The 25,688-nt window shown below is 45.4% G+C and overlaps 1 protein-coding gene and 1 pseudogene across 2 annotated transcripts in view; both read right to left on the reverse strand.

Annotated features, from left to right (window-relative positions):
• Positions 1-25,688, reverse strand: part of LOC142488445 (uncharacterized) — a 507,675-nt gene that overhangs the window by 316,357 nt on the left and 165,630 nt on the right. The window lies entirely within an intron of this gene.
• Positions 11,553-23,696, reverse strand: LOC142488320 (uncharacterized; annotated as a pseudogene).

Here is a 25,688-nt window from a genome sequence, read left to right on the forward strand (position 1 = left end):
GAACTTGAAGAAAAAATGGAGGCAAACACAAAGTGCCAGTGGGAGACCAGCACCAGGATCGGAGCGCTTGGAAGAAAAGTAGCCGAGCTGGAGGAAAGGCATGAGGACAGTGAGAACCGGGACTGGCGCAACAATTTGCGCATAAAGGGGATCCCAGAAGAAATCCAGGACCCAGAGGAAATGATCAGCCGATGGATGAACTCCATAATGCCGGCCAAATCTGAGGCAGAGCTGGTCATGGACCGGTGCCATCAAGCCCTGCGGGCCCGGCCGCTGCCCAATAACCCCCCATGCGACGTAATTCTCCGTCTCTACCATTATAGAACTAAGGAGGAGATCTGCAAAATAACCAGAGCAACCCCACTGGTAGCCTTTGAGGGAGTAAACATGGCCATTTTCCAAGACATCTCCCCAATAACCCTGGCAAGATGGAGAGCCCTGCAGCCTGTTACAAAACTGCTGAGGGTTAAAGACATAAGGTACAGATGGGCCTTTCCATTTGCACTAGTGGGGGTGAGAAATGGCCGGACTCAGGCTCTCAGACACCTCTCAGAGGGGACAAATTTCCTGATTTTAAGATAAATCAGGCTAAATCAGAGGCGCTCAGCCTGAACATCCCAAAAGAAACGGAGAAATTAATAGAAATTAACTTTAAATTTAAGTGGCAGCCTAAGACTATAAAATATCTGGGGGTGTATCTCACAAAGCAGATAACCTCTCTTTACCAAGCAAATTATCTCAGTCTGCTGAGGGCCTTAAAGAAGGAACTCGGGGACTGGTCCGCATACGGAATCTCTTGGATTGGCAGAATGTATAGAGTAAAGATGAACCTTCTACCCCGCCTATTGTATCTGTTCCAAACTCTACCAATACCTGTGGTGAGATCTGAGATCAAGGAGTTGCAAAACTCAATCACAAAGTTTATATGGAAAAACAAAAGACCACGGGTAAAAGCTAAAATCATGCAAAGACCTAGAGAAGCTGGGGGCTTGGCGGTGCCGTGCTTGTTGTCTTATTATAAAGCGGCGCAATTATGCCAAATTACACAATGGCATGGGGACCCAGAGCTGAGAAGGCGAGTGTGCCCCGCTGGAGCTCAGGGACTTAATTTGGTACCCAAAATCTAGATTAACGGACTTAAAGGAGCCGCTAGCCTCCATGCTCAACTCACCCACCGCTAACTAATTTTGAAAAGCTCTGTGTGCGGGGCACCAACACGGGGACTGATTTCTGCTTTGTACAGAGATGTGGTCAGAGCCGACAGGGACGGTACACATAGACCCAGATTCATGACTCAGTGGGAGACAGATCTGACAGGGCCACTAGAAGACGAGGACTGGACGGAAATCTTTAAGGCAGCTGCCAGTAGCTCGATCTGCACGACTTTAAAGGAGAACTTATATAAAGTAATGATGAGGTGGTATCTCACCCCAGTTAGATTGGCTAAATTTATCCCAGGCAGGGCGGGGTCCTGCCCACAAAATCATACCCGTTTTGAGTCAAATTAGAGATTGGTTGCAGAGGATCTTGGGCCTCCCAATTCAGCTAGACCCGTGGCTGTTTCTGTTAAACAACCCTACAAAAGAAGTGTCAAGATCGGGGAACAAATTAATTGCACATTTTGCAACGGCTATGAGGTGCGAGACCGCAGCATTGTGGAATCAGAATGCAATTCCATCAATAGGAAAAATTCGGAACAGGATTTGGTTTGTTTGCCAGATGGAAAAGTTGACGAGTTTGGTTAACGACATTGGCTCAAATTTCCAAAAGGTCTGGTTGCCCTGGGTGCACAGACGTTTATCCAGGGGGTGAGCAATGCCACCGTCTGGCTCTGACAGGATCAGGTGAGTTCTCTGATGGGCGTTGAGGGTCGGAGACGGAAGAACTAAGGGACGATAGTGGACCCCCCCCACGGGGACGCTGAAGAGGGCGGTCACCCTCCTTACCCAGGGCTGCGGAGTTAAAGCAAGGAGCGATCTCAGATTATCTGCACATGTTAGGAGAGCCTCGGCGACCTCCTCCAAACCCCTCCACCCCCAATTCCTCACCTTCTTGTTCTTCCCTTCCCTTGTCTGTTTAGATGTTGTATGTCCATAATTGTTTTTTACGGTACTTATTATATGAATGTATGCTATATACTTAAAACCCAATAAAATGAACGTTTTAAAAAAAAAACGCATGTTGCACAGGTTGCATTTCTCCGCCATTGGAGTCAATGGCAGAAACACAATTTAAACAATTCACCATACTCCGTTTGGTTGATCAGAGAGGGTCGAGAATTGCCATGCAATCATGCCGGAGCGGTGACTGCAGGGTGGCCAAGTCCCAGCCCTCTAGTTCTTACTGAACCGGAGATAAGGGTTCCTAGTTTATGCAGTTTTTCACTTAGAGTTTTCACCGCCTCGCGGCTTTCCTCCGCCATTGTGGTCAATGGCGTGGCCCTCGTGGTGGGCGCGACCCTTTCCCGTGGCCATTGACCATCGGACCCGGTTGGGGTCGAGTAAGGGGTTTCCCCTGAGCTAGGGGCAAACATAATTAGACCACTACCTGCCCTAGGACCGGAGTTACAATTTTAATAGGTTTGAACTTGGCCGTGACCAAGTTCCCACGGCACATTACTGATTAAAGGCTCTTTCATTTAAATTGTATCCGCTTTCGGAGTTTGCAGTTTGGCTGGCAGCCAACTCGTCTTTGGAGAGCGGAATCGAGGAATCCCCATTGAAAGACATTACGGCAGGCCTGTACAACTCGTAAAGCGAGAAGGGCCGAACTGCTCCAAGGAAAAAAAATTTGGGCCGCACGGGTAAAATCATCATCATCATGCTCCTTATATCTCCCCCAGAACCCCTCACTATCAACCTTTGCGATACTCTCTATCTCTCATACCCCCTTCTCTCCCCCTCACCCAAACACATAATACTCCCCCTCCACATCAAACACACAATACCCCCCTGCACACCACACATCCCACACACCCCTGCACCTCACATCCTTCTCCCCCCTTGCACCTCACATCACTCTCTCTTGCACCTCCAATGACCCTCCTTTGCACCTCCAATTACCCTCCCCTGCACTTCAAATTGCCCCCCCTGCACTTCAAATTGACCCCCCCCTGCACTTCAAATTGCCCTCCCCTGCACTTCAAATCACATCATCTCGCCACCCCCCTTCCCTTCTGGTGGAGGAGGCAGGAGTGCACGCATGCTCTAGCAAGCAGCAGGCTGGAAGTGCCTCAATGCTAGAGCTCGCTGCTACCCTGCGAGGGGGAGAACGGGCTCGCGGGGGAGGGGGAGAGCAGGCTCGAGGGGGACGCGGGAGAGCGGATTCAGGAGGGAGGGGGAGAGCAGAAAGCCACCGCGGGCCGCAAAGTGAGTGCAGGCGGGCCGCATTACGCCATTCATTTCAATAGAGAAGCTTCGCTCCTCCTCCTGGTCTTCTCAGGTATCGGGCCCAAAACGGTGAAATCTCCATAGATTCCTATGGAGCTTCAATGGCGACCTATGGAACCGGTTTCAAAGGGTCATAAATACACAACCACCATTAACCCTTTCCCTCCTGACCTGATCCCAGTGCACGTTTTTGGTGCATACACTGTAGGGGTACAAACAAAAGATAATTAGGACAATACATACAACCAGAAAAGAAACACATTTTGCACTGAGGCAGGGTAATAAAAACACATGTAATCACTGTTATAATTAACCACTCGCCTCTCACACGGTGGTGGGGGATGGCCAACTGGGGTGTAACCCCTTTATTACCGGGCCAACTCCCCTACCCCCCATCGCTACACTCTGCCTGCATGAATTTGTTGGTTCCTGAAGAGATGGCCCTTAACACTGAATTGTTTCCCACACTGAACAAGCAAATGGTTTCTCCACTGTAAATACTTGGGTGTGACAGGTCACACTTTGTACTAAATTGTTTCCAACACCCTGAACTAGGGTTATACAATAACAAAAATACTTCCCACCATAAGAGTATTAAGTAATTTATCGTGATAACAATATTCAGCAATATATTAACACCCAATAGAAAGCAAAAAAGCAAAAGTCCTCAAAATGTTCAAGGTCATTTATTGTGAAACATATTTCTTCTACAAATGCATTTCATTCTTAATAAAATGTAAAAAAGCAAATACATTTTAGTATATTTTAAGAATAACAAATGTTTCCATAAAAATGTTACCTTAACTACAGCCACACTAAAGCCCCTTTCTTCACCATTTAATTTTTATTTATTTCTAAAAATGTTTTACCAGGAAGTAATACATTGAGAATTACCTCTCGTTTTCACATATGTCCTGGGCATAGAGATAAGATGACAAATAATACATGGTTACAAATAGTTACATAAGTGAACAGGGTATACATTATATACAAGACATTGCATTCACAGTTAAAGATAATATATATATTATAGGCGTATGTAACAGTTACAGACCAGATTAAAATGTGAGACAGCCTTAGTTTTGAAAGAATGCAAATGATGAGGTGATGAGGAAGGAGTATGTGGGAGTGTGGGGCGGTAGAGAAAAGTCCAGACAATAATGAGAAACCTTGGTAGAATTAGCTAGAGTCTGAGATAAGCAGTTTCTCACATTGTAACTCTGAAACAAAGTATCAATAATAATGTGGAGGAAAGGTTACTGAAGCTGATGTAATCCTTTTTGCTGATTTATATATTCATTTTGTTTCTTTATTATACAATTACGTAATTTTTGTGACGTACAAGCGACCTCATAAAGGGGCGTATGTTTTCATTTTTAGGTATAAATGTCACACCATATTAACTGTTAAAGAGCTTTTCTATAGAAGCTTTCTCCTGTGTACACTGAATAAACTCATTTGATAACTACATTTTTTGTTGTAACATTTTTACAGCTTTAACATGAGAGTCTCCGGTAGGTTGTTCCAGTTTTGGGGTGCACGGTAAGAAAGTTTATAATTACCCCCTCGGCCCCCCTTCTCCTGTACACATTAATAGGGCATGGGGAGGCGAGGGTTAATGGGCATGGGGAGGGAGGGGGGTCAAGAGGTACGGGTGAGAGCCGAGAAAAATACGGGGGAGGAGAGAAAGGGGTTGAGCCATGGTGGAAGGGAAGGGGTAAGAGGCATGCAGAGGGGAAGTGGTTAATATGGAGGGGTGAGATTACCAGCAGGAGGATTCCTTATAGCTGCAGCATGTGAAAGTCAAGGAGCTCCCAGACTCGCTCCCACTCCACTGTCTCTACCAGACCCACACTCAGTCCCCTCTGACACAGTCCCCACCCCCACGCCTCCCTGCCAGACCCACACCCCTCTCTGCAGCTGCTGATAGAAATGCCATGGTAAGAAGTAATGGCAAGTATTGCATTACCGTCCATTTTTATTACTGCAGTATTACTATGCTACTGGTATATTGCCCAACCCTACTTTGAACAATCACATATTTTATCTCATGCATGAATCCTCATGTGTGTGTAAGGATCTGGTAGGAACCTCATATGTGTGTTAAGTGTGTGTTCAGTTGGTGTTTGACTCTGTTCAGGGAGAGGCATGTGGAGTGTCTGCAACAGTGTTGCAGTCTGTCAGAGCAGAGTCAGACAGGCAGTGGCTGATGCAATAGCTGAGCTGTGTGTCTGTGCAGATTAAGGCAGAGAGGCTCCGTGGAGAAACTACAACTCCCATGAGCTCCTGGGCAGTCACCTGATGTGAAGAACCAATCAGAAGGCAAGGATGACGGGAGCAGGAAAGGGAAGCATGGGGGAGAGACCACGCTAGTCAGAGGAGATCTGGACGGAGCTGAAGGAGGTAGTGTGGGTGCAGGGGGTCCGTGACCTGCCTGCATAGGACAGCGATCCCCTCAGGCCCATAGGAGCATCCCGAGTCACAGTAGGCTGATGTACTGCAGGGACGCCCTGTAGTGAAAGTGATTGTCGCCCTACTATACATTAGTTAGGGACAAAGCACAGAGTTGCGGCCGGTTGCAGTCATCTGGGACCAGACGGCTGTACACCGTGACATCTGGAGGTCAAGGGTCGGAGGCATCTGATCCTTTGTGAAGAGGTACCGGTCACCGCCGTGACCGGAAGGTATATTGTAACAGCAAGTGCACCAACACCGGTCATCAGGCGCTGATCCCGCCTTAGGCTAAACTCTTTAGGGACACTAGTGAGTGGCTAGAGGACTGAGCCTATACCACATAATACAATACAAGGACACGGTGTGTGGGGCACGTGGTGACGGGTGTAGAGGGAGAAAGGGGTTGCACCCCATATGGCCATCCCCTGACCTCACCAGAGATACAAGGGGTTAACTGGACTGCGGTCCAGGGATGAGGTTTGCACCTTGTTATACCATGAAAATGTATGTTCCCCTGTTCCCATGTTTTCATTATAAGCATGTAATTTAATGTTTTAAAGTGCATTTCTGTATCTCCAGTTCTGGAGGTCGCAGAGAGTTCATATTTGGCCAATATGTGGAGTCACTGTAGGCATTAAAAACTGGCAAAGGTCAACCCACTGAGCCCACCAGAATGGAACTTATTAATATGTGTAGATATTAAAGTGTATATGTATTTTATTTTGGATCTGTTCTGAAAATGCAGACGCCATTTGCTAGGCTAATAAGTCATGAAGGGCAGACGGCTGAGTAGCCTAAGCACGGTGATCAAAAAGTAACTGCCTTGATTGTTACCCAATGTCTAGGGATTAAGTATTAGTCAATCAACAAACTCTGCCAGTCTAATTGTTACCCGAGGGCATGGGTTAGTCTGTTAGTCTGTGTCTCCACATTAGAGAGTGGATACAGATAATTGTTCACCAATAGGCTGTGTTCAATGTTAAGAATAGGGTTGCACAGGTATATAAACTGTGTCAACCCTACAGTTTTTAGTTGTGCTTCTGATACCATCTTGAATGTCACTGGATTGCTGGAGTTGTGCTTCTGATTCCATCTTGAATGTCACTGGACTGCTGGAGAATTGCTATTGGGTACTTCTCCATCCCCCAACCCTAAGTAAGTGTAATCTGTTAATTGTACTATATTGATGTGTTCACCTTATTTAAGGAATAAATTATATTTTATTATATCTAAGCCTCATTCAGTTCAACCCAGATATTTGGTGTTCATTATATCTTGTCATAAGCTACCGTGACAACGGGACAGGACAATACTCTCTAAGCGCCTCCCAAAGGGACTACTGGTCACTGTACACAACTTGCGGCTCCAGGAGATCTGAGCCTCCGCTAGCTGGGAGCCTGGGGTAACTATTCTAGCGCAGCGCCTCCACTTACCCAGGATCCCCGTTATGTAAGATTCCCCTGGGCAAGAAACATACCACCACAGTGCGTGCAACCAAGTTTTACTATGCAATCATACCTTATACTCTATATGACGTCACACATAACATATTCTTATACTATAATGCTAGTCTTGGCAGCAATACCTAACACCTTTATAACTGCTACGGTCCTTATACTATAGTGGCTCGGCCACACCTCTAGGGAATATTGTCCTGTACAATAATGGCTCAGCCACGCTCTTATAGAGTATTGTCCTTGTATTGTATTATGTGGTATAGGCTCAGTCCTCTAGCCACTAGCTAGTGTCCCTAAAGAGTTTAGCCTAAGGCGGGATCAGCGCCTGATGACCGGTGTTGGTGCACTTGTTCTTACAATGTACCTTCCGGTCACGGCGGTGACCGGTACCTCTTCACAAAAAGGATCCGATGCCTCCGACCCTTGACCTCCAGATGTCGCGGTGTCCAGCCATCTGGTCCTAGATGACTGCAACCGGCCGCAACTCTGTGCTTTGTCCCTAACTATTGTATAGTAGGGTGACAATCACTTTCACTACAGGGCATCCCTGCAGTACATCAGCCTACTGTGACTCAGGGTATGCTCCTATGGGCCTGAGGGGATAGCTGGCCTATGCAGGCGGGTCACAGACCCCCTGCACTCACACTACCTCCTTCAGCTCCGTCCAGATCTCCTCTGACTAGCGTGGTCTCTCCCCCACGCTTCCCTTTCCTGCTCCCGTCATCCTAGCCTTCTGATTGGTTCTTTACATTAGGTGACTGCCCAGGAGCTCATGGGAGTTGTAGTTTCTCCACGGAGCCTCTCTGCCTTAATCTGCACAGACACACAGCTATTGCATCAGCCACTGCCTGTTTGACTCTGCTCTGATACACTGCAACACTGTTGCAGACACTCCACAGGCCTCTCACTGAACAGAGTCAAACACCAACTGAACACACATACGAGGTTCCTACCACATCCTTCCATTGTCCCCCTTGCAGAATCCAACGTCCCTGCTTGGGCTACACCTACATAACTATACACAGAATGTTATATAACCAAAAATAACGCAACACAGTGCATCTTACTTATTGCTCTATATTAAATTGCACAGTTCAGTGAACATTACTACTACCGACTGTACTCTGCGGCGAGCCCACTACTGAGCCTCATAATGGGGTACCCCAAATTGATCATAAGCCATCCTCATTGGAGGTTGACCAGCTCTTTGGCTTCTGCGAATTTGTTCTTCAGCTACCTCCTCTGGAGAGTAGCAATTCCCATTTGGCATTTCCAACTCTGCCCTTGAGGGGCTTGATAAGTCTACAAAGTCTCTTTGTGGCACAAATCACGGCTCTGTGGATCTAGCGGCTGGCTCATTGGAGTCAGCGTCTCTGTCGTTGTACCAAGGGGCTCTTTAACCGTTGCTCCTTCGGGAGATGCCCCCGCGGCCGGAAGGCCCCTTTGAGAGGTTCCCTCCATAGGATTCTCAGAGGTGGCATTTATTACAGTCTCTGGGCCAACCTCTGTATTTTCATCTTCTTCATCTATTGAAACAGTGGGCACTTCCAATTCGTTGTCCCCTACTTGAGGTATGGGAAGCAGATGATTCCTATGCCATACCTTTACCCGGCCTTCTGAATCCTTGATGTGGTACACCGGGACGCCAGGCATCTGTGATTCTACCTCATACATCCCATTTCTCCACCGATCAGCCAATTTGTGCTTTCCAGGAATGCCTAAATTACGAAGAACAGCATCCCCCGGGCGAATCTCTTTATGCCTCACCTTGTGGTCATAGCGTCTTTTGTTGCTTGCATTTAATTGCGCCGCCGTCTTTTCCGCCAATTTATAGGCCTGCTGTAGACTGTCTTGTAGTCTTTGTACATATCGGAAATGCGTCCTGTTGGATACACCATCTGTAGATATCCGCAGTCGCACATCCACGGGCAGTCTAGCTTCCCTTCCAAACATCAAGAAGTATGTAGTATACCCGGTAGACTTGTGGTGAGTACAGTTATATGCATGCACCAGTGTCTCCACATGCTTGCTCCACTCCGTCTTCTGAGAGCCTGTTAGTGTTCCCAGCATGTCAAGTAGCGTGCGGTTGAACCGTTCAGGCATAGCATCTCCTTCTGGGTGGTACGGGGTCGTTCGTGACTGAGCTATATTTATCAACTTCAGCAGTTCTCTAATGAGAGTGCTCTCCAAATCTTGGCCTTGATCCAAATGTAGCCGGTTCGGTAATCCATAATGAATGAAGTATTTTTCCCATAATACTCTAGCCACAGTCACCGCTCGTTGATCTTTGGTGGGGAATGCTTGGGCATATCTTGTGTAGTGGTCCGTAATCACTAGTACATTACCGATGCCCCGGGAGTCTGGCTCGATGCATAAGAAGTCCATGCACACCAAATTCATGGGGCTCGTTCCAGGAGATAATTTTGTCTTCCGTAAGGTTCATTCCCTCCAAGCGTCGGTAGGCCCGAGGGACAGCACGGGATTGACACCCTAATGAGTTGGCTACTCTTAGCTCCGAGAATGCGACCTGATTGTCGACTACTGCGGCTATGGAGCATAGAGCCCGTATACCAGGCTCCGGAATTTCTTCCCACACCTCCTCATCCAGGACAGGCTGGAGCCCCGGTCTTCGTGACAAAGCATCGGCCCCTATGTTGGTGGGCCCTGGTTTATACTTGGTTGAAACGGTAGTTGGCAAGCGCCGCCAACCACCGATGACCTGTCGCATCTAATTTGGCGGACGTTTTAATGTACATCATTGGATTATTGTCTGTCCGGACTTCAAACTGTACCCCATACAAGTAATCGTGTAACATGTCCACTACTGCCCATTTGAGGGCTAGGAACTCCAGCTTGTGGACAGGATAGTTCTGTTCACTTGGGGTCAAGCTTCGACTCGCATACGCCACGGGGCGGAGCCCTGTGTCATGTTTCTGGTGCAACACTGCTCCCAGTCCACTAAAACTGGCATCCACGTGTAGCACGTATTCGCGGTCAGGATCGGCATAGGCCAGCACTGGGGCCTGCGTTAGACTGGCTTTCAGTTTCAAGAACGCTTGCTCACAAGCAGGGGTCCATTTCTCTCCAAAGGGCGTTTGCGCCGTGATGTTTTTCCTGCCCGTATCCTCAGGATAGATCTTTAAAAGGTTATTCAGGAGCTTAGCTTTGCTTGAGTAGCCCTCCACAAAGCGCCGGTAGTAGCCACAGAACCCCAGGGAGGATCGGAGTTCTTGGACGTTACTGGGCCTGGGCCAATTCACTACAGCCTCTATCTTCCCTGGGTCGGTGGATATCCCTTCAGCTGATACAATGTGGCCCACATAAGTCACGGACGAGCGCCAAAATTTACATTTATCCAGGGACAGTTTGAGTCCCTCCTTCTGAAGTCAATCCAACACCTTCATTAGCCGCTCCTCGTGCTCCTCCGTTTTCCCGAACACTATAATGTCATCCAAGTACACTAAGCATTCTTGCGGGTTCATGTCTCCCAGGGTCTGTTCCATTAACCTCTGAAATGTGGCAGGGGCCACGCAGATCCCTTGTGGCATGCGGGTGAACTGGTAGATCCCTAGCGGACAGATGAAGGCTGTTCTCTCCTGGTCTTCCAGATCCATGGGCACTTGATAGTATCCCGACCTCAAATCTACTACACTGAACCATTTACTTCCCGTCAAGGCGTTCAGAAGGTCCTCAATGCGTGGGAGGGTATACTGATCAGGTACCGTACGATTGTTCAGTGTCCTATAGTCTACGCATAGACGTACCGTCCCATTCTTCTTGCGGACCACCACGATGGGAAAGGCGTACGGACTGCGTGATCCTTGAACGATACCAGCTTTCTCCATTTCGGCTAGTAATCTCCGCACCTCTTCCAAGTCTCGGGGAGCTATGCGGCGGGAACGCTCCCGGAACAGGGCGGTGTCATTCATCCAAATGGTGTGGCAGGCGCTGCGACTGCACCCCACATCCATATCACTCGTGGAGAACACCTCTCGTCGTTCTCCTAGCTTGGTCTGCAGTCTTTTCCTCCAGTCCTCGGTTAGCGGCGAATCTCCGAAGTCAAATGCCAACAGGGGAGTTACTGCATGGGTGGTGGCCGCCGGATGTTCCTCTACGGCCTTCTTTTCAAGTATCAAGGGATAGATTCTACCCAGAGGCTGCCGACGATCAATGCACATGGGGTACGGAGAGATGTTCTGCACATATACCCAGGTTCTATTCGGAATTTTCCCTGGCCATTTCTTCACTGAAGCTAATATTTCGTAGCCAAGCCGCTGATCATCCCGTGTCGTGCTCTCCAATGAGAATAGCTGATCCTCCGGATGTCTTTCGCCTTTGTAGAAAAGCTTTTACTACACTCTGCACATGTGAATTGTTTCTCTCCAGTATGAGTCATCTGGTGACTGAGGAGGTTGCTCTTAATACTAAATTGTTTCCCACACTCTGTACATGTGAATGGTTTTTCTCCTGTATGAGTCATCTGGTGTATGAGGAGACTGCTCTTAACTGTGAATTGTTTCCCACACTCTGTACATGTGAATGGTTTCTCCCCTGTATGTATCCTCTGGTGTAAGATGAGGTTGTTCTTAACCCTGTGCGGTCCAATTAATTTTCACTAAGTGCGCTCTCACTGCTCTAAAGCTCTTATCTTTGCACGCGTGTAATCTTTCTGCATACCTCCGATATCAGCTGCTTTGTCTGCAGGGCTTGGGGGTGGAGGAGGGGAGGGATCAGTGCGGCTGCTGGGAGAAGGGGAATGCAGGGGACTCACAGCACACACACAGCCCCCCCCTACCCAGATGTCAGCTGCTGTGTTTGCCTGTGCAGTTCGGTGCAGGGTTGGGGGGGGGGGAGCAAGGAGAGGAATCAGTGCGGCTGCTGGGAGAAGGGGACTCGGTGCAGGGCTGGGGGGAGGAGGAATCAGTGCTGCTGCTGGGAGAAGGGGACTCACAGAACAGACACAGCCAGCCCCCACCCCCCACCTCCGATGTCAGTGCTGGGAGAAGGGGAATGCAGGGGACTCACAGCACACGCACACACCACACACGCACAGCCCCCCCTACCTCCGATGTCAGCTACTTTGTCTGCCTGTGGGGATTGGTTACGGGGCTGTGGGGGGTGGGGCGGATCGGTGCAGGGCGGGGGGGTGGCGGGGGAGGAGAGATCAGTGCGGCTGCTGAGAGAAGGGGAATGCAGGGGACTTGTGCTGCAGCCGGCGCCTCGCTCCACATCTTCCTCCCTCCTCCCGATCCGACATTGGATTGCAAGTGGCAAAATATTTTGTCGGATATATTCCGACATTGGCCCGGAATGGTTAATACAGAATGGTTTCCCACACTCTGTAGATGTGAATCATTTCTCTCCTGAATGAATCCTCTCGTGTCTGAGGAGTTTTCTCTTAGTACTGAATTGTTTCCCACACTCTGTACATGTGAATCATTTCTCTCCTGTATGAGTCCTCTCGTGTCTGAGGAGTTTTCTCTTAGTACTGAATTGTTTCCCACACTCTGTACATGTGATTGGTTTTTCTCCTGTATGAGTCATCTGGTGTCTGAGAAGACTGCTCTTAAATGTGAATTGTTTCCCACACTCTGTACATGTGAATGGTTTCTCCCCTGTATGAGTCTGCTCATGTTTTAGGAGACGGCTCTTAATACTAAATTATTTCCCACACTCTGTACATGTGAATGGTTTCTCCCCTGTATGAGTCATCTGGTGTATGAGGAGACAGCTCTTAAATGTGAATTGTTTCCCACACTCTGTACATGTGAATGGTTTCTCCCCTGTATGAGTCATCTGGTGTATGAGGAGACAGCTCTTAAATGTGAATTGTTTCCCACACTCTGTACATGTGAATGGTTTCTCCCCTGTATGAATCCTCTCGTGTCTGAGGAGTTTTCTCTTAGTACTGAATTGTTTCCCACACTCTGTACATGTGAATGGTTTCTCCCCTGTATGAATCCGCTCATGGTTGCGGAGATCTGTCTTCCGAGAAAAGCTTTTACTACACTCTGCACATGTGAATGGTTTCTCCCCTGTATGAGTCATCTGGTGACTGAGGAGGTATTTCTTAATACTGAATTGTTTCCCACACTCTGTACATGTGAATGGTTTCTCCCCTGTATGAATGCGCTCATGGTTGAGGAGCCCCACCTTTGTAGAAAAGCTTTTACTACACTCTGCACATGTGAATGGTTTCTCCCCTGTATGAGTCATCTGGTGACTGAGGAGGCTTTTCTTAATACTGAATTGTTTCCCACACTCTGTACATGTGAATGGTTTTTCTCCTGTATGAGCCATCTGGTGTATGAGGAGACTGCTCTTAAATGTGAATTGTTTCCCACACTCTGTACATGTGAATGGTTTCTCCCCTGTATGAGTCATCTGGTGACTGAGGAGGTTTTTCTTAATACTGAATTGTTTCCCACACTCTGTACATGTGAATGGTTTCTCCCCTGTATGAATCCGCTCATGGATGAGGAGCTCTGCCTTTGTAGAAAACCTTTTACTACACTCTGTACATGGGAATGGTTTCTCCCCTGTATGAATCCGCTCATGTTTGCGTAGGGTCTTCTTGGTACTTAACTGTTTCCCACACACTGTACAAGTAAAATGAGTCACTGCTGTCTGAATCATCTGGTGTGAAAGAAGTTTCCCCTTCAGTGAGAAACTGCTCCCACCATCTGTACATGTAAAGGTTTGCTCCTTAGTGGGGACACAAAAGTGTGTGAGCAGGTCCCTGTCCAGTGAGAAGCTTTTGCCACACTGACAACAGAGAAAAGGCTGAGCACCATGGCGTCTTCTTAAATCTCTCGCATACCTTTTGCTGGACCCATATTTAGAGTCCGTCTCCGCTGTGTGCTGTACAAGGTCTGTAAGTTCACCACCATGTGGCACTGGTTCCTTGTACGTGTCCAAAATGTGGCAGGAATCATTATTTTTTGTCACTTCTGGGCTGCGAGGAGTCAGCCAGCTTCTGGATGTAACAGAGCTCAAGTTCTGTTCCTCATTCAGGCCGTTCTCTAACAGAAGTAAACAAAAAATACAGAACAAATGTTTTCAATCTGTAAATCAAATTACTGAACGCAAATTACAAATCCAAAACACTGAAGAATTTATTTCACCGACACTTAATTAACAAAATATTCTCTTCACCCAGGGTTTTAAAATTGTGGCACATTTTGGCACATGGACATACAGTGACCCCTAATGACTGTGGTGGTTCCCGAAGGCCTGAAATGTATTTGTAGCAGCTCTCACAGTGAAATCATTGATACATTTATAACTTGTATTTATTACTGTATTCATTATTTAAGGATACATGTACATCCTCCAAATAATTAACATTAAAATGTCCATGAGAAGTAAAGTTAAGGAACTCCTGGTCTATCATATTAGTGCGTTAATAATATCAACTAAACCAGACAGCAACCTATAGTGTAAAGATACTGTAGATGCCCATGTATGTATGTCTTTATTTCTACAAGGCCCGCAGTGTACTCAGCGCTTTACAGCAGAAACAATACAGTACAGGGAATTATAATGCAATAAGTGCAACAAACAAAATCAGACAATAGGAACGGAAATCCCTGCCCTGGAGAGCTTACAATCTAAGTGATGCAGTGACTACACTGCCCATGTAATCTTCAGCCATAAGACCCACAAACTAAACTGCTCCATTTTGTGTATTATTTTGTCAGTCAAAAATACTATTCATATAATTTCCCAAGCACGCAGCCTTGGTGTAATATTTGACTCCTCTCTTTCCTTCTTCTCTCACATTCAAAACAAAGAAAAAAAGGAGCACTGCAGAAAAGAAGAACTGGAGGCAAAAGTAGAAAAATTAAGAAAGTTACTGAGACACAGACTAACTTAAAAGAGAAACCTCCAACGCGTTTCTCGCCATGGGCGCTTTATCAAAGAATGGTTTCCTGAGTCTAGAGAGTGTCACGTTATAGGCACTCCCCGCCGGAAACACTGCCTACCTGTATCAAAAAGGTAAAAAAGTCCCATGGGAACAAAACAGTCCGGGGAAAATGTAACCACGGAAAAAAGGCAGTATAACTGTGGGGGAGAAATCCAGCAAAAGGACACAATAAAGAATACAATAACAATAAACTTAAATAGACTCATAAGGACAAAAACAATTAAATGAAAAAGCATCAAATTTAAAAATGGATAGGATGTGGAGAGAATAAAATTATTTAAATTAAATTAACTGTAACACCAAATAATATAATCATGTAATAATATACTTATAATAAATGTAAATTCAACTACCAAGGCAAAGAACAATTTGAATCTTGATAAAGGGAATATACAGTTAGGTCCGGAAATAATTGGACACTGATACAAGTTTTATTATTTCGGCTGTGTACGAAAATAAATTCAAGTTACAGTTAAATAATGAATATGGGCTTAAAGTCCCGTATATGAGCTTTAATTTGAGGGTATTCACATCCAAATTGGAGGAAGGGTTTAGGAATTACATTTCTTTAATATGTAGGCCCCTCTTTTTCAAGGGAACAAAAGTAATTGGACAATTGATTCAAAAGCTGTTTCATGGACAGGTGTGGGCTATTCCTTCGTTATTTCATCATCAATTAAGCAGGTAAAAGTTCTCGAGTTGATTCCAGGTGTGGCATTCACATTTGGAAGCTGTTGCTGTGAACCCACAACATGCGGTCAAAGGAGCTCTCAATGCAAGTGAAAAAGGGCATTATTAGGCTGCAAAAAAAAAAAAATCCATCAGAGAGATAAGCAGGAACATTAAGAGTGGCCAAATCAACAGTTTGGTACATTCTGAGAAAAAAAAGAACGCACTGGCGAGCTCTGCAACACAAAAAGGCCAGAATGTCCACGGAAGACAACAGTGGTGGATGATCGTAGGATCCTTTCCATGGTAAAGAAAACCCCCTTCACAACATCCAGCCAAGTGAAGAACACTCTCCAGGAGCTAGGCATATCATTATTAAAGTCTACCATAAAGAGAAGACTTCACGAGATCAAATACAGAGGGTTCACCACAAGGTGCAAACCATTCATAAGTCTCAAGAATAGAAAGGCCAGATTAGACTTTGCCAAAAAATATCTCAAAAAGCCAGCCCAGTTCTGGAACAGCATTCTTTGGACAGATAAAACTAAGATCAACCTGTACCAGAATGATGGGAAGAAAAAAGTATGGAGAAGGCTTGGAATGGCTCATGATCCAAAGCATACCACATCATCTGTAAAACACGGTGGGGGCAGTGTGATGGCATGGCTTACAATGGCACTGGGTCACTAGTGTTTATTGATGATGTGACAGAAGACAGAAGCAGCTGGATGAATTCTGAAGTGTATAGGGATATATTGTCTGCTCAGATTCAGCCAAATTCAGCGAAGTTGATTGGACGGCGCTTCATTTTACAGATGGACAATGACCCAAAACATACTGCAAAAACAAAAAGAGAGACAGCGCAAAAAACCTCATTGTGCAGTGTATAAACAAAATTGTATTAATAAACAGGTAAGTATCGCACGTACATCAATATGGTAAAAATTAGGCAAGACATGTTAGGGACATGTTACCACTCTGTGCTCTAGAATCCTTGATTAGGGGTCACCCGGATCAGCTCTCTTCCCGCCGGTTCCGTGGATTCAATGCAGACCTCTTTGTAGATCAATCCAGGACCTCCGTTTGGCAAGATGCAGACGCAATGACCGCCGCCACGAAACAAGAAACCGCTCCGGTTCTGGCCGCCACAATAGGGAAGTCTCTCTGCCGGTTCCTGACTCCTCGATCACGAGACGCACGCCAGTGACGTCATCAAGCGGCGTCAGCCCAAGACCCGTGTCGCGTGTGGATGAGTCACCGTTAATATTATAATATTTTTGCTCAACCCCTTGAATTAAAGCTGAAAGTCTGCACTTCTATTGAATCTCGGTTGTTTCATTTAAAATCCATTGTGGTGGCGTACAGAGCCAAAATTATGAAAATTGTGTCAGTGTCCAATTATTTTCGGACCTAACTGTACATAATGAATAAAATGTAAATAAATAAACCACACTGAGAAAATTGCCACAGTAAGGATACAATACTACTCATCAAATGTGACTAGAGAGAGACACATATGTATCTCAATGATAGAAACAAATGAATATGTAACACACACAGTATTATATAACCTGAGAATGGGCAAAGGAATAATATAGCTTAGAGAAAATGTTTTAGGTCCCATTCTGTGTTAATCCCAAAAGAGGATAGAGTATAAAGTGAGTGGATCCAAAACATCTCACGCTGATTAAGCTGTTTAATTCTATCACCCCCTCGTGCAGTGACAGGTATAGATTCAATCCCCTCGTGTAGGAACAGGTATAAATTCAATCCCCTTGTGTAGGGACAGGTATAAATTCAATCCCCTCGTGTAGGAACAGGTATAGATTCAATCCTCTCGTGTATGAACAGGTATAGATTCAATCCCCTCGTGTAGGGACAGGTATAAATTCAATCGCTGAAAAATGAAAGGTGGACAAGTTTCCCAATGTACAATGTGTAAAATGTTTGGAAACTGGGAGCATCGGATCTAGTTTTTAATAGAACGAATGTGCTCCATAATTCTGACCTTCACTGGTCTGATTGTCCGCCCAACGACTCCTCGACCACAACCGCAGGTTAAGTAAGAAATCACAAAATTACAATGAATAAAAACTGGAATTGTGTGTGTTTTCTTACTGTGTACAATATCAATAGATTTGATAGGATTGGCATAGCAACAAATACACATTTACCATATTTGAAAAAAAAAAGTGTATTAAATTTGATTCATGGACACGGTCTGACCCGGAGGTAAATAAACTAGGCGAAAGATAGTTTGTCAAGGATTTAGCCTTTCTAAATGCAATTTTGGGTCCTGGTTCAATTGACTCTTTAAGGTCTTCCTCCAAGGTGAGCACTTCCCAATGTTTCTGGATGATTGAGCGGATTTGATCTATGCCGTGTAACAGCGGATTGGACCCTTCGGGAGTGCCATGGTCTCTCCTTGCTTTAAACCCCCTGCCAAGAACCAGTCGAACCATAAGACAGTAACTCAGCATGAGTACAGAGTTTGGCATTCATGTAAGCCTCCTCTGTATCCCCTGTGCTGCAGCCCGACAGAAAATCTGTTTGCCAATTCGGTGGCCTGTTGATGAAAAGAATCCTCGTTAGAGCAAAACCGCCTTAGACGGAGGAATTCGCCCTTGGGTATACCACGGATGAGTGACCTGGGGTGATTGCTATCCGCTTTAAGAAAGGTATTTCTGGAATTTTGTTTCCTATAAATGTCAGTCTGTATTTCTCCTGTAACGTCAATAAATAAAGTGATATCTAAATAATTAATGTGATTAATATGGGGTTCATAAGTAAAGTTAAGATTCAACATATTGGAATTAAGTGGATTAATGAAAGTGTCCAGTGAATGTGAATCCCCTTCCCAAATCATAATCAGGTCATCAATATAACGCTTGTAAAAAAATAATATGATGCCGAAAAGGATTAGAATCACCAAAAATAAATGTGGATTCCCAGAGACCCATAAAAAGATTAGCATACGACGGGGCAAAGGAGGTACGCATAGCCGTACCCCGTGTCTGCAAGTAAAACTGTGACTCAAATAAAGAATAATTATGAGTCAATAAAAATGTGATGGAATCTAAAAGAAAAGTGCGAAGTGAAATAGATAATGAAGAGCCGAAAAGTAAGGGGTTAAATACACCCCTAGCAATGCTCACAGGGAATGTCCACGAGTTAAACATACACTTTGTATTCTTTAGAATCTTGTTTTCCTTCCCAAAGAAGCCTAGACCTCCATAATCCACATCAGCCAAAATCAATAATGTCACATATCATGTCCTTTCATAACCACTCTTGATAGACTTCCACTAGCCTTAATAGGTACATCTTATGTGGTTGTCAGTGGTTTAGTGTACTGTAGACATATAGTATACATCACTTTCACTGTCCGGAAGAATTGCCTGAACTCTTGGGACACTGTCCCCCATCTATCAGTTAAGCTATGTCTAAAGATTGGATATTATTGTGTATCTAGTGTCCCTTAATGAGAGGGTATTGTTTAAGCTGGGGAACCAGGTTAGTAAATGGATGGGTCTCTTGAATTTGTTTTCCCAAATGTGTTTTATCGCATCTATTGATGGTCAGACACCCATAACTCTGCATTTCCAACCTTTATACGTGTTTGAGAGCCATATTGCACTTCTAACTCTGCAGCATGTGGCTTGTCCCAGAACACCCAACAGGCCTGGGGACTTACCTTGAGAGGCAATTAACCATGACTATTCACTAAATGTGACCATGCTCCTTGTAACAAGATAACACCCCTTTGTGCAGACAAAGGGGAAAAGGTACTCACCAGAGACAGGAAATGGAACAGTTTCACTCTTTAATGGGGTCAGATGTTCCTCAGTGTTCGGTTCTTCTTTCTCCGACTTAATCTCTAAACTCTCCAGCACAATCACTGGGAAACCTGGCAATAAGAAAAGGGAAATCCATTATGTAAAGCTGGGAGTGGGGGCGCTTCTTGTGATATCAGTATACAGAAATACTCTATACTGATCCCTATGGGGGAGGGGTGAAGGGATTGATTTTACTTTGTTATTAACCCTTTGAGTGCTGAAGAAGTTTTTACCTCCAAGTGCTGAAAACATTTTGGAGCTACCAATGTTCAAACCTCAATAACAATAATATCCTCAATATAACCTTAGATAAATCATTTTTTTCATTAGGACAGGTATCTTATAATTGTATGCACGCTTTAATATTATTTCCCAAAATATTGTACACATTTCAGTCCATTTTTAAACAGACTGAATACAGATAAGTGAGGATGTAAGGGTACTTACCACAAACAGGAAATGCATCTATTTCTTCCTTTATTGGGGTCAGATGTTCCTCTGTGTCGGTCTCTTCTTTCTCTGACTTAATCTCTAACCTCTCCGGTACAACCACTGGGAAACCTGGCAATAAGAAAAGGGAAATCCATCATGTAAAGCTGGGAGTGGGGGCGCTTCTTGTGATTTGACCTCCTCTGATATTGGTATAATATAATACCTCTTGTAAAAAAATGTATTACTAGCCCTTCTGGCAGAACATGACAGAGGTGAAGATATATTATCTTCTTACCTGCTGATGGTTCTATAAGAAAATAAGATTAGTTTGGGTGTTTGACTCGCATAACTGCCAAATAATCAGATATTCCCCCCTTGCATATTCCAAATACACTAAATTATCTCCTCTACTCACTTAACAAGTGTGGATCCATGCTGGGAGTGGGCAGCGCTGCTCTGGAGGTGCTGGCAGTGGGCAGCGCTGATCTGGGAGGTGCTGGGAATGGGCAGTGGTCCTCTGGAGGTGCTGGCAGTGGTCCTCTGGTGGTGCTGGTAGTGGGCAGTGCTGCTCTGGAGGTGCTGGCAGTGCGCAGTGCTGCTCTGGAGGTGCTACCGGAGGTTACTTAATCTATATGTGTTGGGTTTTAGAATGTGCCTGTATATAAAACAGAATTGTAATGATCAGTTTTTTTTGGACAAATATACAGCATTTAGTATCAGCTTTTTCACACCTAAATCATTAACCCCAAAGGAGTCGGAGAAGACAAGGGCACCAAAAAACACATATGGTCCATTCGCAAACAGGAACTTCATTTCAAACACTTCAAAACTTTAATGGCTCAGGATTGTATCACAACATAACCATCTTGAAAAGTATAAAGAGTCGGAGATTAGCAGCCAAAAGACCAGTAAAGTTCTCATAGTGTAACATAGTAACATACTGTAATGTTCCACAGTATTAAGATGTAGCCAGGTTCCCCTCTGCTTGTCGCTCTCCCCCCTCAACTTGCTGGCGATTGCGGGTGTCGCCGAGCCCAATGGCGGACCCATCGGCGGGCCGCAAGTGTGGGTGGTTGCTGGGGGAGCTGTGCGGCGGTTTCTGTGTGCTGCGATCGTGAGCCATGTACTCCCGGAGCAGGGTGCCGCCATCTTAGATTGCACACGCATGTGCAGTAAGGATTTCAGTGCGGTGGCCAGCCGGGAAGTTCGCGCATGCGATTTGTAGAGGCCCTAGACATAATGAAGGCAGAGTTCCTAAACGTAATGAGGTATGCGTTCATGCAAATAGAGCCAGCGCAAGGAAGAGATGGAGGCTCCGAGAGCAGAATTGCGAGATGTACGCAAGGAACAGGATTCTCTCACAAGTGTATACATAACTTGTGGTCTACCGCTCACCCCGATAGTATATGGGAATGCATGGAGTATGATAATACTCTTATACCAGCCGGTGCAAAGAGGATAGAGTAAACATACAAAAACACATAGAGGCGGCTTAGAGTCCTCCCCAAAAGATCCTCAATAGCTGCACACAAGGCTAAGGTTAATGAAAGGGTGTAAATACCAGATATATACAAGTGGTTCAATCAACCATACAGTACAGGTAAGTAATCGCTCCCATCACTGTGGGAGGACAATTACCACTAAAACGCCAGTTGGCAAAATAACAAATACTTTATTTAACATTAATGAGGGACTAACAACATAAAGCGCTCGCTCTAAACTAAATAAAACCAATTAAAATGTGAACGTAACTGGTGCAGTCACAGTAGGCAGTCAAGGTAGGTTACTGCTTGAGCTGCATGTGAGTGATGCGGCACATAAATGGTTAATACCTAAATGGGTGCTGCTGATCAATCTCCACTCACACTAGTAACATAAGTGTGCATATGTGGGTATAGATTATGTGCATGTATACAAAGCATGTATGCAGATGTTGGTATACAGATAGTCAATGGCCTTATAGTGCATCCACAGAGTTAACATAATATCTAGGACATGAAACCCATAGCAAAATACCCAATGAGGCTTAATGCTGCACACTAATGGTAATCAGAATAGTGGGATAGACACTACATGTGGCGGTAGCTGTACAATCTATGCATTAGTCATTGTCATCATAACCCGTTTCCACAGTAGGTGAATATAAATTACACCATATAGCAAGTGAATGTAGCGATATGTATCCCACAGCTGCCAAAAATAACATGGACTGATCTCACCAGATACTTCCTCCTCCATGACGTCAACGCAATGACGTCATGCCGACGTACGTTTCGCGCGTAGGTGGACCTGCGCTTTCTCAAGGTGGGATCACTGCTACCCGACCCAGATAATTTCTAACGGAATAGTTATATTCTGATACTGAATCAAAATCACTATTCTCTGTGTTATATCTGTGGAACATATATATATATATATATATATATATATATATATATATATATATATATATATATATATATATATAGTGACAACCACATCACGTTGAGGTCCCTTTGATCCCAAATAAGGCCGGAAACACAGTACTTCTATTTACGTGGGGTTAATTTATAGGGGTTTAAGTAACGTATTTGCAGGTCCACCGTCCCTTTAAGAAAACCAAATTAAAATAAAACATAAATAAACACCTATACCTGTCAGGGAGCTTACTGACTTCTTCAGTCCCTTACTATCAGGGCCGCCAGCTAAGCTGGTTGTCAGCCCAAAACATGCCCTGGCATGGGCAATACAGTAACAGCACAGTCTTTGTAAATAATAGAAAGGGTTTTGCTTATCTTAGTCCATATGGCAATGTCCCTGCTTCAGCATGGCTCGCTCAGCAGCTTCTCACACTGCTTCAGCACGGCTCCCTCAGCGGCTTCTCTTACACTGCTTCAGCACAGCTCTCAGCAGCTTATCTCACACTGCTTCAGCACGGCTCTCAGCAGCTTCTCTCACACTGCTTCTGCACGGCTCTCTCAGCAGCTTCTCTCACAATCTGCCAACTTCTTTAACAGCCTTTGGTAGCTGCGGAGCCCCTTCTGCCTCCCTCCTTCTCTGAGGGAAAACCGGTCAGTCTCTCTCACTACCTCTCTGGCTTCCTGGGTCTGGCTCTGTGTCTCACAGCTTCCTGTATCTTTTTAACCTGCAGTCTTTCAGGAATCCTGCTTAATTAGGCTACAGGTGCTGGAAGGTTAACTGGTTGAGTGCTGGAAGGTACACATATCCTCCATTCCAGCCTACTGAGACAGTGACTCTGTCACTATATATAATATAATAAATAATCAGTGAGTAAAATGTCAGTGTTTCCCCAGGCATTCCTTTATAAAAGGCACTTGTAGATGGTGCTGTGTGGTAAGAGTGCTTCTCTAGGTGAAGGTGCTTTGGTATGGGGGGGGGAAGGTAAAAACGAATAGCCTTGCCAGGGAGTAGATGGCAGAAGAAGTACTCACTCAGCCTGCTGGGAAGGAAAAGGAAGTGAAGGATTCCTGGGAAACAGGAATAGTCTGAGGACCAAACTAACTTGTTATAGAGACAGGGGACGTGGGAAGACCCATTCTCAGCTGGGAGAATTGTGAGGTTGCTAGGGCAGCCAGCACTGCTGAGTGGAGAGGGGAATGTGTAACAATAATGTATCAGTTACACAGGCACCGTGTGTTTTCAGAGCAGAGAATCATGCAACTGAAATAAGGAGCTGGCAGTCAGAAAACTGTGTGTGTGTCTGTGTCTGTCTGTGTGTGTCTGTGTGTCTGTGTCTGTGTGTGTGTGTGTCTGTCTGTCTGTGTGTCTGTGTGCCTGTCTGTGTGTTGTGTGTGTCTGTCTGTGTGTCTGTCTGTGTGTCTGTTACATACACACACTTTGTTAAGTTATGGTGGGTAAAAAGTGACAAAAACCCTCCACAGTAAAGCAAATGGAAATACACTACCGACACACTTTATTAAAGTGTGGCCGGTACCGCAAGCCGGGAGATTTCCCGGCTTGCTAGTGGCCGCCCCTCGGCGTGCCGCGCGGTCACGCGTCTTCGGGAGCGTGCGCCCCCTGCACGCGCGTCCAGGGGCTCCCCGAGGGAGCCCTGGTGTTCCGCGATCGCGGGACAGCGGCAGGGGGTTCCGGGGGACCCGGCGGACCCGGCAGCGGTAGGGAGAGCGCCCCGATCGGAGGGCGCTCTTCCGCTGCTTCGGCGCGCGCCCGTCACTCTCGGGCGCGCGCCAGGCTACTGCTGCGGCCAAGAACGGGCAAATGCTCGAATAAACTTGGCCGCAGCAGTATTCCTGTATGCTCATTTGCATGTCTTAGACAGGTCTGCAACCCCGCCTTTAACCATTATCACCCAGCACACAGCACTTCCACTGCAGCAAGGGATTCTGGGAAATGACATGCAAATGTGCACACAGTGTCACCTTTTGCTTCAAAACCATTTTTAACATGGTTCCCTATAGGCTTAAGTTTGCTGCATGGTCACAGCTTTAAACACAGCCAGGGTTAAGATGCATATCCAGAAAACCTACCCACAGACAGCCGTTTCGACCTCAATTGGTCTCATCAGTGTGGGGTTGGTTAACTGGCTATGATATATATATATATATATATATATATATATAGTTATACGTTACCGTTCCAAGGATTGGTAAACAAGAGACAGCACTCAATGTTGAAAATCAAAATGTATTAGTGAAAGCAAAAATACATCCAGAAACCCAACGTTTCGGTCCTACAGAATGGGACCTTCCTCAGGGGGTACAAAGGGGACCGAAACGTTGGGTTTCTGGATGTATTTTTGCTTTCACTAATACACTTTGATTTTCAACATTGAGTGCTGTCTCTTGTTTACCAATCCTTGGAACGGTAACGTATAACTACATTCTCTATATGGGACGTGCACCTGTGGCTTACCAGCACCTATTGGAGTGCCAACTGCCTTATCTGACTCTATATATATATATATATATATATATATATATATATAATGAGTTCTTCAGTATTAGGTGACACCTTTATTTGGACTAACAGTTTAGTTGGCTTTTGAGAGTTCTCCCCTCTTCCTCAAGTCGGCAATACCGATTAACAAAGGAATCTATGGCTAAAACAGTGTTTGGGAGAGCAGGGGGAAAAAAACAAAACAAAAAAAAACAGATCTGTACTGTAGATAAGGTAGGGTGTTAACGTGTTTGAAGCCATGGAAGGGTGACAAGGAATAGTATGCTGGGAGAGGGGGATGCTGAGAGAGGGGGATGCTGGGAGGGGGGGGAGAGAAGGTATGGATAAGAATAAAGGCAGGCAGGATAATTAAAAACAATTCTGATAGGGTGTGAGAAACCCCGTATCCGCATTAAGTCATTTGGTTTTCGAGTCAAAGAGTCTTTTCATTCTGAGTTCAAATGTTTTCCGTTCTTGGTGCGTTTAAACATTCCATTGAGGATTTTGATTTTTAAATCATTGATGGAATGATCTGGTTGTGAGAAATGATGTCCCCGCATCTTCCTTCTTCGTGGTGTTGTATAGAGTGTCTGTACATAGTCATTCCGCTTTGACAAACATACATACA

The sequence above is a fragment of the Ascaphus truei genome, chromosome 2 (assembly GCF_040206685.1).
Source record: "Ascaphus truei isolate aAscTru1 chromosome 2, aAscTru1.hap1, whole genome shotgun sequence".
NCBI classification, from domain to species: Eukaryota; Metazoa; Chordata; class Amphibia; order Anura; family Ascaphidae; genus Ascaphus; species Ascaphus truei.